At 45.7% G+C, this 20174-nt stretch overlaps 1 protein-coding gene across 1 annotated transcript in view; it reads right to left on the bottom strand.

Moving 5' to 3' along the window:
* Nucleotides 1–20174, bottom strand: part of LOC144791288 (putative serine protease K12H4.7) — a 430940-nt gene that overhangs the window by 370704 nt on the left and 40062 nt on the right. The gene's annotated exons all lie outside the window — the stretch shown is intronic.

Genomic DNA, 20174 nt, shown 5'->3' with positions numbered 1-20174 from the left:
TCATAACATATTACACCCGTTCAAAATCGGATCCCAAAATAATTAATTTGCAGGAAAGAACAGTCAGTGCTGTAACTTGGCCCGGAAGTCTCGTTTTTTCAGCTTTGAAGTCTACGGCTGATTTGAATCCTGATCAACAAAGGTTAGGAGAAAGGAGGGATTCTCTTGGGCAGGTAAAAAACACAGAAGAATTTGCACCAAACCTTAACATAATACAGTATTGCCAAGTTCGTGTAGCGTGGACTAAGCCCTTGTGGATTTCAGAGCGCTGTACATCAGTGAACTCCTGGGGGTCGGAACTTTCGGAAAAGTGCAAGGTGAGGGTGGGAGAGTGTCCTTGGGGCGGGCAGTTGTATGCAAAGAAGAGGCGAATCATCTCCTAATGTCAAGACTTGGGCTCATGGGGTGGGGGAGCGCTATGAATTATTGCAATGTGGGAGTAGAAAAAGGGCTTGATTAACAAGGAGTGAGGTGAAGGGCAGTCATAGGTGGGCCACTGCGTGCCTGATTCTATTAGCAGCAGTCTCTCCATTTTCGCTAGGATTACTGCAGCGTCTTTATTCATGACCTTGTTATTCTGTACATAGTAAGCAGGTTATACTCCCAGAAGCCTCTTTGGGGGGGGGGGGGGTGCAATGGGGCATGCAGCACCAACGCATAGCCTAGAATACATGTGTGTGGAGGACAGCTGGGATAAAACTTGGCAACCTGTCAGTTTCGTTATCGTTTTGTAATGTTTTCGCAAATGAGTACTTTGTTTGTGAAACACTGTCCCAGTCTAGATACATTAGTGTGGTGGCTGCCCCTTTAAATCATGCCACCCACCTTCCAGTCCATGAGTGGCAATAGGATGTTCCCTTTGTCTAAGCTACACTCACTCATGTTTTTTAAACTGCAAAATATACTTGCCCTCTCTTTAGCAAACTGCAGGTTCGCTATATGTTATCTCTTCTGCATGGTGCAGCAGTGTGCTGCATTCTATAAGCTGTATGTTAGCAAAAGCACAGCTAAGGCGTTTAGCACGTGCTTGTGGTACACAGGTGTCCCGTCAGGGATAGTAAGAGCTATATAAATGCAAAAAAACATACTATGCAAATGAGAGGACAGAAAGGCGCGTTTGGTGTTGCCGAGAAGACGACGTGAAGTGTTCGGACTTATTTTATTCCAGAGGATGCCCTTTTGTACCTCGATGCAAGTGGCCCTTTGTCCCAGCATTGAGGAGTGAAGCTCGACTTTCAAGCCATTGGTATATGCACCATGCCTCAAGGTAATGATAATGTAATGGGCTGGCTTGGTGGAATTCAAAAGGTTATTAGAAGGTAGTCTTTGTTTTTAGACTGTCATGCTCCTTTGATAAGTCACTTCGATCAAATTATGGGCCTTTTGCCTCAGTTTGTTTTTTTCTCTGTGCCAAGCTTACATTCCTACAGACTTAATACATTCTTCTTATGTGCAGTTAACTTTAGGGCCACCATACGTCTTTGTTGGTTCGTGCTATTTAAATCATTGTAATTGTATTGCAAAGGATTTTTTATTTAACAAGCAGTGTGCTTTGGTACAATCACATGTATTGGGGGCATGCTTCAGTGGGCACCGTATGCAACTGTCACTTATTTGTGTAAGTGAGGAGATAGTATGCCAAAATATCCACATTTTCTAAACCTCTGCCTCCAATTTGCTTCTGACACACTTTTATTTTGTTTGAGCTTTTCCTATGACATTACAACATAGTTTTAGTCAGTGTTACTGCACTACATAAAGGATGTAGGGATGGTTGGTAACACCTTTTTTTCCAATTGCCTTCGTTTCGTGGTGCAAAACGACTTGTACCTGCACAGAAGATGAACGCATTCTTTATGGTGCAGCCTTTTTTCAGTTTTTTACGCACACTCACCCCGTGCTATTTTCATGCCCAAAATATATTCACTCCATCTTTCACACCTAGTGAGTAGTAATTGTATAGCTCTTCAATCCCTGGCAGCGCAGCACCCAGGATAATGTGCTAAATGGCTAAACACTTATAAGGTCCAAAGGGCGAGAATATTGGCAATGCCAATGCTTGTTTGAGGGGGCAGGGAGGGAGCAGGTAGTAAAGAATGAAAACACAGGATGTTTTATTCCTTCAACAAGAACCAAGTGATGGATGGAATGCTTGAATTAATCACTCAGGTCATATCCCAGTACTTCGTTTTTCACCCATTTTGCCACTCTGGACAGAAACCATCATATGAAATTCAGATTTGGTCCAGCTCCAATGGAAACAGTACAGCCCCAACTGCCAGACCTGGCCCCCTCCAGACGGAAACTCAGGCAACCTCAGATGGTTTTAGACCAAATTAAGTCTCGTGAGGTATAGCTCGAGTCCTGTGGCATAGTGAGCACTGGACCCACGTCCGGGCACACCCGTTGCACTGTACTGCAACAAGATCAAAGTGAACAATGGAATGCTCAGCCACTGCCAAAAATTCAGGCTGCATCCCAGTCCATTGTTTTCAAGTGTTTTTTGTGGGTTATTTCTTGTGTGTTTGACATAACGCCGTAGGTGTTTAAGGGTATGCCCAGATGTGGGTCTGTTGATGGTCGTGGAATCCAAGCTATACTTCACTGAGAACGCCTAACAAGGCTGAAATCAGTCTGGGGTCTGCTTGCATTTCCTTCTACTGAAGTGCTTGCCAGGCAGATTGTAATGGACTGTAACTATGAGGAGCAGGGTCAGTACGGCTTTGCCTAAAGGGGATCTCTGTCTGGGGTGGCACAGTGGGCGAAAAGTGGCTAGACTATTTGCATGCATTTTTCCTATCACTTCTTTGCGTTTAATGTAATGTAGTGCCCTAAGTGGCCAAAGTATACCAAGACATGGGTCTGTTGCTGGCAGTGCCATAGGATCCAAGCAATACCTCACTGATGAGGCCTAACAAGGCCACATCCAGTCAGGTGTTACTTGTGTTCCCTTCTGGATGGTGCCTCGCATGGCCGCTTGAAATGGACTGTAGAAATGAGGCATAGAGACGGCACTGATTAGAATAAGGTTGACTTCTGTCTATAGTGGTCCAGTGGACAAAAAAACAATAGTTTACAATACTAACTCAAGCGATCTGCAATGGTCATTGGTTAGACTATTTCCAAGCATTCCTTCCAACATCTTTTTCGAGTTTGCTGTATATTTTCCCTAGTCGGACACCTCTCGAACAGGTGCTGCAAGCAGTCTTCCAGAGTCCAAATACAAGGGAGGGCCATATACCACCTTATTCTTTGGACAATAGTGGGAAGCATGGAACAATAAATGGGTGTACCACTTTAAAAAAAAATCCATGACTCTGGTATATCTGGACTGGACACATATTTCCTAACTTTTCCACAAAGAAGCAGAGGTGGGTGGGGGGTTGAAATACATGCACCAATTTGTCAAAGAAACTTGTGTTACATGTAGGACAGGACCAATTTTCCAAGTGGGATCTCTCTCAGTTCCAGACATTCCTCCTCTCTTTCTTGATTTCTAATTTATTTACAATCACTTTTAAGGACCCTGTAAGTCTTTTTTCCCCTAGGTTCCAATTAAGGCCACCAACCCAGATACAGAAATAATTTGAAACTCTTGCTTACTTTCCACTCTTAAGGAAAATAACCTGTCAATATTTCATCTTCTTCACTCACCCACCAACACCTTTCTGATTTCTTCAGGCTCCCTGTGCTGCAACTGTGAAGACCCCTCTCCCTCATTCATTTTCTGTGCATCTTATGTTTTTTAACTCCATGATTTTCCAAAAACAGGGGTGCTTCAGCAGGCCCCATCTCACCTTCCTTTCCCAGTAATCTATGCCAGCCTGAAATCTGCCAGTTCAGCTTTACATCCATAATGCAGGAAGTTCCATCTTCTCAAACTGAACAGGTGAGAAAGCTTAACAAACCACCTGGTCACTAAGATGGCCTTTGCATCCAGAACACCCCAGCTCATCCCCTGTACCAAATAATATGTGAACCCAGTACTATCTTCTACCATAAGATAACATCATTGCCCAAACTATCTGGGGAAGAACTTTCTACCCTAGAATTTACTCAGGGCCCCCCCCTGTCCTCAGTGATTGAACTGGGCATTATCTATTGGGTATGACATTTCCAATCTTTTTTATTTTAAAAAAAAGTGTCCCTACTTTTTGCTTAAAAAAACAGGCACTGAAAAAGCCAATAGGTTGTGCCTCTGGGAGAGCCATTGGTATTTTACCTGTGTTGTACAGTATGTTTAGAGTTTTATTCTAAATTGCTATGAAACAGCCATTATTGTTTTGTTTATTTATTAATGAATGAGATATGGTATGAGCTTTGAATTAAAATGTGAAATGGAAGTGAAGTAGCAACAAAACATTGGCTGTCTTAAAGTATTATGATATTGTGACAACTGCAATTTTGTATGGGGTGTTTAGCGGTGCTTAATAGAGAGAATGAGATGGGTAGTGGTGTGTACAAAGTAAGGTGGATAATAGGTGGTGTGATAGCAATTACACATCATGTTTAGTTAAAAGGAGTGTTTAATTTATTAAATCATTTCATTGAAATTGATGGAAATGGTGCAAATAATTTAACGTGCACATGGAAAAAAGTTATAAAATTTCCCCCGTAACATTGCAAGTGAAGGTGGGAAGCACATTTCTTTATCTCAATGTAAACAGAACGCAACTGTGTGTGTATAACAAGCCAGCAATCCCTTAGTGTGATAACATGTGCTTAAGCTAATAATTAATATTTTTTCCTTTTAAAAGTAAGGCAAAAGTTTGTACTTGAAGTTAGTTTTTGCCACAGTAAAGTGGAAAATAAAACTGTGGGAAACGAATAGGGTTTAAAGCTGTGTAATATAACAAAAGAAAGGCAGCATTGTTCGAGGGGAATAAAACTCAGGTTGTGGTTGAGGTGCAGTTGCAAATATTGTTCAAAGCTGTCTACATAGCAAAGGAAAGGCAGCATTGCCCGAGATGGAATAAAGGTACATTTAAAGCTGGTTGTAAATGTTGCCTTCTTGGTCGCTTTTTGGACACCAATAAGCTAAAATAAGTGAAGGGTAACATTTTCCTGTGCACCTTGGACACATTCTGCGTTTTTTGCAGTCACAATCATTGTTTAAAGTGGTCTAACAAAAGAATTGAAAGGCAGCATTGTTCAGGAAAAAAAAAATGTAGGTTGAGGTGCAGTCCAAATATATTTTAAAGCTGTCCAACATAACAAACGAAAGGCCGCATTGTCCGAGGTGGAATAAAGGTAAATAAACATGCCACCTCACATGTAAGGTCGTTTCACTTGAGATAAGGAAATGTGCTTCCCATACTGCGTTTATTAATAATGTTAAGGGGCTGGCTGCATTATTTTGTTTTTTACATGTCCACATTAAGTAATTTGCACCACAATCACAAAAAGTTGTGGCGCAGCTGGAACTTGAATTGGGTTCCCCTGCTTAAAAAAGCCACAGCTATGTACATAACAAAACACACAACAACATGGGTCTACTTCACTCACGTGCAAGGTCCCCTTACAGTCACGTGTAAAACACAAACTCAGGTAAATGAAAATGGTTTAAAACAAGACACCGGATTCTGAGGAAATTGGTTAAATCGCCCTATGCATGAAAGTGAAAAACAAAAATGACATCTGGCTAAATGTCCCATCAATATAGAAAGCAATAGTGCCATAATTGAGTGAAATTAAACTTGGAAGAAGAAAACATCTGTTGTCACAATAAAATCTGATAACATTTGTTGTCACAATAAACATCAATTTCAAAGAAGAAAAGGGCTTATTTTCATCATTTTCATCTCACATGAGATGATGGAAGGAGCGCTGAAACTTTTCAGACACTCACCCCCAGTCAGAGATCTGGGTTGAATCCATCATTATTCTTGAGCTCACTTTGCCACCTCAGTTCAGACCCGGCTATATGCAAATCAGTCTTGACCCTGTGCCTCGTGGGAACAGTCCAGCCGAACTGCCAAGCCAGGTCTTTCCTGAACCTGAAACAAGCATCCTGTGCTCTCCATGCCACTGTAATCAAGCTATCCTGGCTGAAGAGGGGTGTAAACCTGAAACCGGTCCTAGGATGCTTGTTTCCAGTTCAGGGAGAACCTGGCTTGGCAGTTCGGGCTGGACTGTTCCCATGAGGCACAGGGTCAAGTCTGATTTGCACATGGCTGGGTTCAAACTAGAATGGCATGGTGAGCAAGAAAACAATGGATTTAGGGCCAGATCTCTGTACTGGGGTGAATGTATGACATTGTTCTGCATTCTGTCCATCAACTGTTGTTTTTGCATTTGTCACCCCGAGTGGGCCGGGTATGCCCAGACGTGGGTCCAGTGCCCTTTATGCCACTGGAATCAAGCTATCCTGGCTGAAGAGGGCTGAACCCCCGAAATCAGTCCTAGGATGCTCATTTCCAGTCCAGGGAGAACCTAGCTTGGCAGTTCGAGCTGGACTGTTCCCATGAGGTACAGGGTCAAGACTGATTTGCATATGGCTGGGTTCAAACTGGAATCGCGAGCAAAAAAACTACGGATTTAGGCCCAGATCTCTGTACTTGGGTGAATATTTGACATTGTTCTGCATTCTGTCCATCAACTTGTTTTTGCATTCTTTGAAGTTTGGCAAATGGCAAGAGATTCTACAAGACCAACAGGGAAAAAGAAAAGCAAGCACAATAAATGAGTGTGTTCCTTTTGCAGCAATGTGAGAATTGCTGTGAGGCCCTGAGCTAGGACCAAGTGGCAATGCTCGTTTCTTAAGCTGTCCATGTTTTAGATTATGGTGCTTCAGACACGAAGGCACAGAAGTGTGGGTGGGAAGGTACAGTAAAGGGAGAGGTGGGGAGTGAAAGGGGACTCCACCAGAGGAAAGTAAAAGGAAAACTTGTATACAAAGTTCATGTTGGATGAGGAAGAGGTTTTAAAGCTTTACAAAGCAAACACACAGTGCCTTGCAGTCATAAAGCAAAGAAATATGAAAATAAATGACAATGTTTTAAAGCTTACAAAAACGGACACACTGCAGTATAAATGAAAAAACTAAAATAACTATACAATGCAAGTTGTTTTGAAGCTTTAAAAATGTAACATACGCTGCCTTGCAGTCAGAAAGCAGAGAAATAGAAAACAAGCATTTGCAATGCAATAGGTATCGCATTATGAAAGTTTGAGCTATTGGTCTTGTAAATGACAATTTTTTTATTTATGTGTTGATTTTGAAAATAGCTAAATTAATAGCTTTGTCATTTTCAATGCCAATAGTTATAACTTTCGCACATGTGACGACTATAGCATTTGTAATGCAACATGTTTTGTATTTACGTGACTTAGATGTATTGATATTACAAATAGCAACGGCTTTTAATTTTTTAAAATAATTAATACTTAAATAAAAGTGATTGTAATTTATATTGGCAATAGCTTAAACTTTTGTAAATAACGTTTGTGAAGATTATGTTCAGTGTATTTTATTGTGATGAAAATCCAAGAACAGAAGTGAAATAACATCTTTTTGTGACATTTGTAATAAAGCTTGAAACATTGAGAGAACATAATTGAACCAGTTGTTGTTGAATGGTTGCACCGAGTGATGCTGCCGAGTGATGCTGCCGAGTGATGCTGTGGTGCTGCCGAGTGATGCTGCCGAGTGATGCTGCCGAGTGATGCTGCCGAGTGATGCTGTGGTGCTGCCGAGTGATGCTGTGGTGCTGCCGAGTGATGCTGTGGTGCTGCCGAGTGATGCTGTGGTGCTGCCGAGTGATGCTGTGGTGCTGCCGAGTGATGCTGTGGTGCTGCCGAGTGATGCTGTGGTGCTGCCGAGTGATGCTGAGTGCACTCTGCACTCTGCACTCTGCACTCTGCACTCTGCACTCTGCACTCTGCACTCTGCACTCTGCACTCTGCACTCTGCACTCACACTCTGCACTCACACTCTGAATCTGCACTCTACATATGGTATGTTATGCTTACATGCGTTCCATATATTATCCATGTATATGCCACATTTAGTTAAGAATATATGTTCTGTTTAGTTACATTACTTTGTTTGTATACCCTTTTATGCTGCTCTAAAGTTATTTCAATGGGTGAAATGCGGAGCCTGGGTAGCAGGAAGGAGAAGATAAGAGAGTGCATCGAGTGCGGACTTGTGAGCAAGCGCCTTAAGCCATCAGGATGCTACTTCAAGGCACGTAGACAGGGTCGTAATACCCAATGATACTCGTAAAGGTAGCTACAAAAAATGGCGTTAGGTTGTGCACACACCCTGCAAAGATGCGTGTAGCGCCTGAAGTCACAAGTTGAACCTGGTGTTGTTCGCTACAATAGACGATAGTTATCAGTGAGGTTTGTTCCACCATGAAACGAAAGTTGGCTGCCGAGAGTAACAAGGCAGTGCTGGGAGGGGGGCTGCGCACCAACTGAAGTGCTCTGGTTGCACGGCCTGCGGCCGTGTGAAGTGATAAGCCTTGAACGGCCTGCGGCCGTGTGAAGTGATAAGCCTTTGAAGTATGGGAGTGTGGGAGGAGTGCTGCTACGGCCTGGGGGAAGCTGGCTGGGGAGGGGGAGGAGAAATGAATGTAAGGCTGTGGGGAACAGAGTTTATGGCCCAAAAGCGTGTGCCTGTGGCCACGTGAACTTCAAGAAAACTGCAAGGAACGAAGCCCTTGGTTTGACGAGGATTTCGAGCACTTGAATTCTCGAACCCTCAATGCGCTTGCGGGCATTGTAGGTCACGAGACCTAAAAAATAATGGACATTTCAGGGCTTGCAAAAGGCTACACACGCTGCCTCTATAAACAAACGACAATCAAATAAATGCAAGGCATCATAACGATATAACAACAAGGTGACACGCTGCCTTGCAGACAGAAAAAAAAGAAATAGCGTTAAAAAGCTGACATGCTGCCTTAAAGAAAGCATATACATAATAAAAAAGGCAACACACCTGACGTTTTAAAGCTTTACTGATGACACGCTGACAAAGCAAATTAACAAAAACAAACAAGAGGTTTTAACCCCTTGTGTGCTGGTGACGGAACCACTCCGTCACCAGCCACGGACGGGCTGTGCTAATGACGGAGTGGTTCCGTCAAGGCCCGGCCGCCACGCCTGCGCGGCAGTGATTTCGCACCCGCGCTGAGCATTTTATTGAGCAGGCGGGGCCGTGACGGAACTACTCCGTCACAAGCACAGCGCGCCCGAGGCTCGTGACGGAGTGGTTCCGTCACGAGCATGGCGGAATTTACCGCTGCAGCCAAGGAGTTAAAGCTTTACCGATGACATACAAACAAGCCTTGCCGCTTCAGACAGAAAGCAAATAAATAGGAGATTTTAAAGCTTCACTGACGACACACTAACAAAGGCTAGCTTCCAGAAATAATTGCAGAAAGCAAAGGAAAAAAAACAGTGCCTAAAAACAAACCTACAAGCAAAAAAAGTGTAAGGCTACAAGTAATTGGGCCATGATCTGTGGGAGGGCACAATACCCGAAAAGGAGTGACATTTACGAGAGAATGACCACATACAAGCAAGCATTTACAAAAGACACTCAGAACAACAAATAATAAGCAATGGGTAGGCTGCAAGCCCACAGAGTGTAAACAACATGTGTCAAGGACAGAGCACATACGCCGTGTAGGTGAGACCTAAAAAAATAAGTTTCTTAATGGTTAATGCCAACCTTCAGGTGCCTCTGACTGAAAGGGAAGGGGTGGCTCCTGTAATGTGAAGCCAAGGGAGAAACTGAACGAAGGAAGAAACTAGTCTTTTCTCCAGGCTGCGTGCCTTCTTCGAGAAGTCTAAATGTATGTGGTGGGATTTAATCAGCAAATTTGAACACTGCTTGGGAGCCACCATATGGCCGTAATTGATGGAGTAATTTGAGGCTTCACCGTGACAGAGTTGTTTTTTTGTGGTAACGGAAGGGTGTTAAAAGTTACGTTCTGGAGTGGGTAAGGATATGCACTAGGCAGTCTACTTTCATGTTACAAAAAATATATATTCTATTTTAAAAACTACTTTGCACGTTTTGCTGCAGTCTACCTTATGCTCTGTGTTAAGCAATTTAAAATAAGGACTTTATGGTAATTAAGTCCAGCAGGCAAGATGTAGTTTCAGTAGATTTATTGAAGTAGAAGAGTTCTAGCATAGCGAGCCCACCAGGAGCAGCCTGCCTGCTGCTAAGCCCATTCTCCAACTGTCACACTTCACCTCACAGGATACTACAGACTCACATGTCCACAGTGCTTTCAGTCACAGGATAAGGACCTCGTAGCACAACAAATAAACATGGCACTATTCTCCACTGCACCAAACAGAATTTAGTTCAATGACTGGTCGCATACACAAACATCTACACTGATGGCATTAACCAACTGAGCCTCCATAACGTAAAAGAGCATTCACCAATGAATAATTTATCTTTAATAAGTGTGTGCATTATATATTGTATGCATTTCCCTGAAGGCAGGACACAAGTTGGAGGTTCACGGTATCCACCCACTATTTTCACATGGTGGATGCTGTCCACTCTACCAAGAAGTTGGGTCCCCCAGAAATATGCTGAACGTGTCCCGGTTTCATTATCAGACACCGGGACATGTTCAGCAGTGCCTGCACGTCATCTGCTTTCCATTAGCAATGTGCACGCAGCATGGGTGACTTTTTTATTTTCTCCTCCAGCTGAGCCAAAGATGAAGGCCGAAGTTTAGGGGCATCAGGCCTCCTCTTGCTCGAGTATCCTGACTGAATGCGGTCTGGAACCTCACACTTAAATGCAAACACAACAGTGGGGAGACAAAAGCACACAGCTTGGAATTACTTCACAGGTATTTAAGAGAGGTGTGCGTTTGACTTTGTTCAGTCCCTGTTTGTAAGTGCATGCCATGTAAGATTGTCAGATGTGTTGGTCTGTCCCAGTATTTAAACAAACAACTATTTACATAGCATTATTTCATTTCGTTTTTAGCACTACACATCCCAATGCAGGAAGACAGAGCACTTTATGTAACATACACATTATTCATTGACAATAAATCATCTAAGTGTGCAAATATATGTACAAGATGTGTTACATAAGACGGTGAGGGTTACAAGGTGTAGGAGTCATATGTCTTTCATAGCTCACTTTGCTTTATTTAACCGCGACCCGGTTACTAGAGTGGTCTGACCTCGCTCTGGTTGGCGCCAAGAGGCTGCCACCTCACTATTTTTCAAACATTTAAAAATTGTAATTGCTGCTATTCACTCGTTTTTAGCTTTTCTAAAAAAAAAAAAAGAAAATACCGCTATTCACTTGTTTTAGCTGTTTTTACCTGTTTCTTGTTTGTGGAGCGGTGTTCAATGCTCCGGGGGTAAGAGAGGGAATTACAGTGATTAGTGATCACGCTTGGTTGGCGCCGGGTCAGTGTTCTAGTTGCTGAACCTGACGCACAGCTGGCGGCATAAATACACCAGATGGTGCGACCGCGCCGAAGGCGCGCCTAAGGCAAGCCCGTCCGCGCCCGACCGGGACCAGAGGCCAGTACCCCTGCATCTGGGCCTCCAGAAAGGCTCCCCTACTCCAGTTCTGTGCTGAAGCAACTAAACAAAAAGTTAGGTCCCAGCCGTATGCATACCATGACCCTGGAGGAGTATCAGGAGAGATGCGGATTCTGTGATTTCAGACTCACCGCACAGCTTTCCCCCGTCGTCCCTTTAGGGCCCTCCTATCAGCTTCTCTTGCTTAACTGCAGATCCCTGCCCAAACATTCGGCAGAGATCAATATGCTGCTAAATGACCTGAGGCCAGAGGTTCTGTTCCTCACGGAAACATGGCGTAACCTCTGCTCAGAAGCAGATATGGTTCATGCACTCTCCCCTGGATATTTAATCCAGAGGAAAACCAGAATGTCGGGAATAGGCAGTGGGATTGCTATAATCTATAAAGATCACTTGACATGTAGACTACTAGAGAGCCCACTATCAGACTGTGAGAATGTACATTTTGTGATTGAATTTACCCCCTTACTTTCATTCTCTGGCATTCTTAATTACCGCCCACCTGGGGCAATGAGCCATTTCGGCTAATCCTTGATGGAGACTGTTATGACCCTGGCCAGCACCGCGGCTAACTTTACTCTCTTGGGAGATTTTAATTTGCACTTTGATGATCCTTTAGCATCATCAGCGACCGAACAAACGCAAGACCTGATGACATGTCAAGTTCACCAGAAGATCTCACAAGCAACCCATATCAAGGGCCAACTTTTGGATCCAATCTTTTCTAATCTGATAGACCACAAAGCTGAAGCTCCCACGCCCATACCATGGTCTGACCATTTCCTAATTGCCACTATATGGGCCCCATCAACCCCTGTATCGCACCCACACCCAAAGCGAACACTAGTCTGACCTTGGTCCAAACTCCCGTTGGAAGAGATGATCTAGGTAATGGGAAATACTGAACCTAATCTGGAATTTAATCCTATCCCAGACTATCTGAAGTTCACACACTGGATCGAGGAATCACTAAACACAGTGCTTCCAAAGAAATTAATCCAGAAGAAAGTAGGCTGCAATAAGACCGCATTGTTCTCCCCTGAGGTGCGGGCGTTAAAACAACAATGTAAACGTCTGGAGAGGATATGGAGAAATGATTTCTCTATAGCAAAGAAACAGGATTAGGAATGAAGAGGAGCAATTTGGTTTCAGATCTGGTCAAGGAACGGAGACAGCCTTGGTGACCGTCTTAGACAATCTTCGAATGCGGGCGGACAGGGGTCAATCAGCAACTTTAATACTGCTAGACCTGTCCGCCGCATTCGACACGGTCAACCATGGTATACTTCTCTCGAGGCTGGAAAGCCTAGGGGTGACAGGGGGTGTATTGAAGTGGATGCGCTCTTACCTCTCAGATAGATGGCAAGCCATAGCGCTCCCTCCGTGTAGGAGAGCAGGGTCTGCTATCCTATGGTCACCCCAAATTTTTGCTTTTTGCTTCACTGGTTTTCGACTTAATGAGGCTGTGGGCCTGCTAATCAGACCCCCAGCCTGCTGTTCTCTCTCTAAATTAGAAATACATGTGCTATAGGTACATACCACAATTGGAAATGGACTCCTTGTCAGCCCCTGTACTATGCACTATAGGTGCCACCAAGGCCTACCAGGGGCTGCAGCATATCTTTTGCCACCCCTGGCTGGTTCTTAAATTGACACAACTGGCTGATCACTCAGCTGGGGCAAGATGGTGTAATCACCTCTTGCTTAGATATAGTATACCTATATCTAAACCTATATCTGGACACATATAAACCTGTGAGCCACTCCTATGGAAGGCCTTATCAATCCTGGAGGCAGAGTGCTTGGTTTAATGTGAGATGGAGCTCTAGCATGAGCTGAGCCTGTCTGCAGCTGTCGGGAACAAGTCCCTAAGCTGTTCCGGGATAATGCCATACCATATACTATTAAGTGCATTATAATCCTCGCGGTTATATAGCAACTTTGGTTTGGCTTTATCAAAACATGTCGTGTAAGGTGTCATACGATTTGGAATACTATCCCCTCGCCAGTTCTGGCGACGGTGATAGCATTCCACCCCTCTAGAGGGAGAAGACATGTTACTTTACTGAAATGCGGTTGATTTTTAAAAGAGCCTCAGATCCACAAAATGGATGCTTCTGCCACAGGCACGGGTCTGACCCCCTGCAGCTGACCGAAACTCAGCCAAGGGGGCCTGGACAAAGGGTTTCCTGTCGCAGGGAGGTGTCACACCCCCCCCAGATAGGAGATAGTGGATTGTAGCAGGGAGGTTTGAAAGAAACCAGACACTGCATGGGGAGCACAAGGCTGCCCCTTGCATAATCCGGCCAAACCGGTTCTGGGGCACACCAGCCCCCGTCCCAGCGCGGCCTGGATCAAAGGAAAGGGATGTACCCACCCCCTTCCTGGGTCCCACCCATAGGAGGGGACCTAGCAGGTAATCCAGCCCCCTAGATTCGAATAAGAGTGGGAGCAGTGCCAATGCACTTCAGATTATCCTGATGAAACATAAGAAATGAAACTCTGGACCCTTCGACATCCTACTCAACGTAGAAGACTGAAGAATCTCCCTTGTGGTCAAGGAGTGACCACCCTGTGCAACAGGCACCATCCAGCACCTCGACGTCTGCTTTGTTGCAGTTCCCGCCGGAACTCGAGCGACAGAGATCGACGAGATCAAGCTTGCCTGCCTTCTTACAGCCCGATCCACAGTCCCTGCAGAGCTGAGACCCGTGGAGGCGACCGGAAGCGTGGGGCACGCCATCTTGAAAAGACCACGAGACGCTGACCGTGCAGCCCACGAGTGACCCTCGAAGCTGTACACCGGGGTTTGAGAAGCCCCAACCCTGAGCCACTCTTGCACCGAAGTTCACCCCTCTACACTCAACGAGTGCTGTGTGGGGCCCTTCTGCTTTTTTTGGCTCAACGCGTTGGCCCGGTCACTTGCCAGCTGGCTTGTGGCCCCTGTGCCGGCGAAAACCTAAATACGACTTGTGATTCTGGTTGCTCCAGACTTGCACCCGCTCCTCTGAAAAGGAGCACCCACTCTGACCCTCCTGGTCCGAGTAAGAAGCAATCTTCCAGTTCCGCGTGGATTGCTCTTGCCAAGTGTTGTTTGCTCCAATCTTGAAGCCGACAGTGCCGACGGTGAGAGCCTACGTGGGACAGCTCGTGACCCGCTCCTGGACGTCGCAGATGCCCCAGAGCCCACGTGGCAGCGGAGAGAAGCTCCTCGACAACCACCTGATTGCGCCCGACATTGCCTGGTTCCGTCCTGGTTCCACCCTGGTCACTGCTGAGTGACCCAGACTCTGTCCCCTCTGCTTTCAGGTACTTATCGACTCTGATCCACCCTTGGATCACACCGGACACTGCTCCTTCACATCGCCTGCAGCATCTTCAGCTTCAAGCACCCAGAACCTGCGTGACGAAACCCGACGCCACTTCGACCCTATGCACCCGCTTCCTGTGGGTGAGGTAACATTGCAATGCCGGTGTTCCCACACTGGTACACACCTCTAGGGTCTGAGTCTAAAGTTTTGTCCTTCTAGGTTCATCGGAAGTATCCTAAAACTCTGTTTGTGTAACTTTTACGCACCATTGACTTACATTGGTGCATGCGTGTGCTTTAAGCACTGCACCCGAATCCCGCGGGCTTTTCCCGACTTCAGCATTGCTTGTCCCGACTGCTCCCAGCGATTCCCTAGGCCCTAGGCCTAACCACTGTTCGATTGGTATCTCTTATACCACTTTCTTAGTATATGGTCGGAGTGGCCCCCCGCCCTCATCCATAATTGTGCAACTTTGTATGTTATACTGTGCTTTTGATTTAACGCTTGTGCCCCTTTGTTCATAAAGAGTACTGGGGATTATTTTTAAGAATAAACACATATATTTTTATAATATATACTTGTGTGGTGTCCTTTCATTTGATATTACAGGACTGTGATTGGTAAAGCAGCTCGCTTAACACGACCTCTTGAGTTTAGCCTTTAAGGCTGCTTAGTCTATGCTACCATTAAGATAGCTTGTCTACAAGGTTGACTTACAACCAGACACCATAAGGGATAGTTTGGACTGATACAAGGTGGTTCCAGAATTGGAAACATCATATATCAGGCCAACTTCTCACATTGGTGCGCAGCGGTGCGGATTTGAGCTTGCTGTTGTTTTACCCTTGCAATCTTTTTTATCAAATTGAAAGATCACATCAAGTACCTTAGGTACATATAAATCAAAAGCTTAGCATATTTAAGTTCTACTGAACTTAGTAGTTGTAGATTAAAGGGAGTAGCACACCCTGACTACAACTCACTAGCAAGGTACAGTAGGAAAACACTTAGTGTAGGTAAGTGCACCACTTACACCTCACTAGAGTCATGTCTGGCACAGGTGAAGCTCCAAGCTCTCTGCCTGTGACAGTTGACCTTACCCAGGCAACTTCCAGCTATGACAAACTTAGCCATAAAGACTTGTGTGCCTTGTGCATATCAAGAGGGCCAAAAAGGGGCAGAGGCCGCATCATTCCTACCCTGATAGCCATTCTGGAAAAGGATGACTTAGATAAGGCGAGTACAGCTCCCTTAGAGACTCAGGAGATGGAGTGAACCCCCCTGTAACTGATACCACTCCAGAGGAGGAAGAAGAGGAGGAAGAGGAGGAGGAGGACTCAGAAGTAGAGGATCCTGAAGATCAGGATCAGAGGGGTAACCAGGTTATAGTTGCCAGGCTTAACCAGGCCAACTTAGACCTACATGGGAATGGAGAGGACCAGCACCTCCCCAGATCCCATAACAGCATTCTCCCAGGCAACAGAAGAGTGAGATCTCCATCAGGGGACTCTCATATTTCTAGTGCCTCAAGAGAATCTCAGAGAGGAATGACTCCCTCTCAGAGGAAAGAGCATAGGGCCAGGATGAGTGCTGTCAAACTCCAGATAGAGAGGGAGGAGGTAGCCCTGGCTCAAGCTAGACTTGCTTTAGCAAGAGAACAGAAGTTGTGTGGCTTAGATGCCACTGGTGGCAGCATAATTCCTAGAGAGAAAGACAGGAGCTATGATAATAGAAACCTGACAAAAATTGTGCCCCCCTACAAGGAAGGGGATGACATCCACAAATGGATGACTGCTCTTGAGAGAGCCTGCATGGTACAGCAGGTTCCTCAGGATCAGTGGGCTGCAATTTTATGGTACTCCTTTTCTGAGAAAGGGAGGGATAGGCTCCTCACAGTTAGACCTGGGGTTGCCAAAAACTACTCTGTCGTGAAGAGTGCTCTTATTGAAGGGTTTGGCCTAACCACTGAGCAATACAGGTTGTTGTTCAGAGACACCCAAAAAGCACAGACTCAGGACTGGACTGATTTTGTTGATTGTGCCACTAAAGCTCTGGAGGGTTGGCTGCAGGGAAGTAAAGTCTCAGACTATACAGGATTGTACAATCTTATAATGAGAGAGCAGATCCTTAATAACTGTCAGAACCAGCTGTTGCATCAATACCTTATTGACTCTGATCTGACCTCTCCCCAAGAATTGGGAAAGAAGGCAGACAAATGGGTCAGAACAAGGATTAAGCAGAAACCCCAGAACCAAGGTGGTGACCAGAAGAAAACAGACCAGAAGGGTGGGATTCAGAAAGATAAAGAAAAGGACCAGAAGTCTTCAGGCCCCCAAACTAGTAATAAGGAGGGTGGTTCCCAAAATGGAAACAAGAAAAAGAATGATGGCCCAAAGAAACCTTGGTGTAACACCTGCAAATCAGTTTCACACTGGGGCAGTGAATGCACCAAGAACAATCCAGTCCCCACCACTGCAGCTCCTAAAGCACCTGCACCCCCTAGTACAGTTAGCAGTGGTGGTACACAACCAAAGGGTATAGTAGGGTTAACCTTGGGTACTGAGATGGAATCTGGCCTGGTCAGAGTCCCTACTCAGGCAGTTCTCCTATATGATGTGGACTTATCTTTGTCCACTACAGTGAGTCCCAGTAACCTGGGCAAATATAGGCAGACGCCTTTGATAAATGAGAAACTGGCTCAGGCCTACAGGGACACATGTGCCAGTGTCACAATGGTGACACCTGACTTTGTGGAACCTGGACAGATTGTACTAGGTGAAAGTTACCTAGTGACCAATGCAAGCAACTCCACTACTACACATAGTGTGGCTGTTGTGAACTTCTCCTGGGGAGGGGTAGATGGCCTAAAGAAAGTTGTTGTGAGTGCAGACCTCCCAGTAGACTGTCTGTTAGGCAATGATCTTGAAAGCTCAGTTTGGTCAGAAGTGGAGTACAGGACTCATGCAGAAATGCTAGGGATTTCAGCACATGTCCTTGCAGTGACAAGGACTCAGGCTAAGAAGTGCCTTCCTGAACCAGTGGTGGATCTTGGAACAATAGACCAACCACAACCCAAGAGAAGGAGCAAGAGGGTTAAGGCTGTGCCTTCCCCCTTGCCCCAGGTTGAGGATCAGATTTCACAGGAAACTGATTCTGCAGTCCAAGAGAAGACGGTCTCTGAGGAACTTGAGCCTGACCAGGTTGAGTTTCTGGGGACAGAGGGACCCTCAAGGGCAGACCTGGGGCAGGCCCAATTAGATTGCCCTTCACTTGAACCCCTCAGACAGCAAGCTGCTGCTGAGGCTGCAGGGAATGCTCAAGGTGCCCATAAAGTATATTGGGATTATGGACTCCTTTACTCAGAGGCTAGAGACCCCAAGCCTGGTACCACCAGGAGGTTGGTTATACCTTTGAAGTTTAGGGGTTTCCTTCTCACCTTGGCCCATGATATTCCCCTTGCAGGACACTTAGGCCAGAACAAGACTTGGGACAGGCTTGTTCCTCACTTTCACTGGCCTCATATGTCAGAAAATGTCAAGGAGTTTTGTCGCTCCTGTGTCACTTGCCAAGCCAGTGGTAAGTCAGGTGGCACAACAAAGGCCCCCCTCATACCACTACCTGTGGTGGGGGTACCCTTTGAAAGAGTTGGAATAGATATTGTGGGTCCCATGGATCCTCAAACAGCATCTGGGCACAGATTTATACTGGTGGTAGTGGATCATGCCACCAGGTACCCAGAGGCAATTCCCATGAGGACCACCACAGACCCTGTGGTGGCAAAAGCCCTCATTGCAGTTTTCTCAAGAGTGGGCTTTCCAAAGGAGGTACTTTCAGATAGAGGCACCAAATTCATGTCTGGATACAGCAATGTGGAAGGAGTGTGGGGCACACCCTATCACCCACAGTGCAATGGGCTTGTGGAGAGATTCAACAAGACCCTCAAGGGAATGATAAAAGGATTACCAGAGAAGCTCAGGCGGAAATGGGACATCCTTTTACCCTGCTTGCTCTTTGCTTACAGAGAGGTCCCACAGAAGGGGGTTGGCTACAGCCCTTTTGAACTTTTGTTTGGCCACCCTGTGAGGGGTCCACTATGTTTGGTGAAGGAAGGATGGGAGTTACCTCTCAAAAAGCCTAAGCTAGATGTTGTGGACTATGTACTTGGTCTCCGCTCCAGGATGGCTGAGTATATGGAGAGAGCATCCAAAAACCTGGAGGCCAGTCAAGAATTACAGAAAGCTTGGCATGACCAAAAGGCTGTTCTGGTTGAGTTCCAGCCAGGGCAGAAGGTGTGGGTGTTGGAGCCAGTGGCCCCAGCAGCACTCCAGGACAAATGGACTGGACCCTACCCTATTATAGAGAAAAAGGGAGAAGTCACCTATCTGGTTGACTTTGGAACCCCTAGGAGCCCCCACAGGGTGCTCCATGTAAATCGTTTGAAAGCATTTGTGGACAGGGAGGACATGAGCTTGCTCATGGCCACAGATGGGGAACAGGAGGAAGAGAGTGACCCTCTCCCAGACCTGCTTTCCCAGAACCCTGATGATGGATCAGTTGATGGAGTAGCCTTGGCAGGCAGCCTCACTGACCAGCAACAGATGGACTGCAGACAGGTTTTGCAAGCCCACAGACACTTGTTTTCACTCACACCCAGTCAAATTAACTGGTGCACCCATGAGGTGGACACTGGTGACAGTCTGCCTGTGAAGAAGAAGATCTACAGGCAACCTGGCCATGTCAGGGATTGTATAAAGGCTGAGGTGCAAAATATGTTGGAGCTTGGAGTGATTGAGCCATCAGAGAGCCCATGGGCTAGCCCAGTGGTCCTTGTGCCAAAACCTCATACCAAAGATGGAAAGAGAGAAATGAGGTTTTGTGTGGACTACAGAGGTCTCAATGCTGTCACTAAGACAGATGCACATCCCATTCAAAGAGCAGATGAGCTCATTGATAAATTGGCTTCTGCCAAGTTTCTGAGCACATTTGATTTGACAGCTGGCTACTGGCAGATCAGACTAGCTAAAGAGTCAAAAGCCAAGACAGCATTCTCTACCCCTAGTGGACATTATCAGTTTGTGGTAATGCCCTTTGGTTTGAAGAATGCACCTGCCACCTTCCAAAGGTTGGTGAATCAAGTCCTTACTGGGCTGGATGACTTCTGTGCAGCATATCTAGATGATATTGCTGTCTTTAGCTCCACCTGGGAGGATCACCTGATCCACCTGAAGAAGGTTCTGGAGGCCCTGCAAAAAGCAGGCCTGACTATCAAGGCTACCAAGTGCCAGATAGGGCAGAGCAAGGTTGTGTACCTGGGCCACCTAG

The sequence above is a fragment of the Lissotriton helveticus genome, chromosome 11, assembly GCF_964261635.1.
Source record: "Lissotriton helveticus chromosome 11, aLisHel1.1, whole genome shotgun sequence".
In the NCBI taxonomy this organism is placed as follows: domain Eukaryota; kingdom Metazoa; phylum Chordata; class Amphibia; order Caudata; family Salamandridae; genus Lissotriton; species Lissotriton helveticus.
This window is presented reverse-complemented; position numbering and strand designations above follow the sequence as displayed.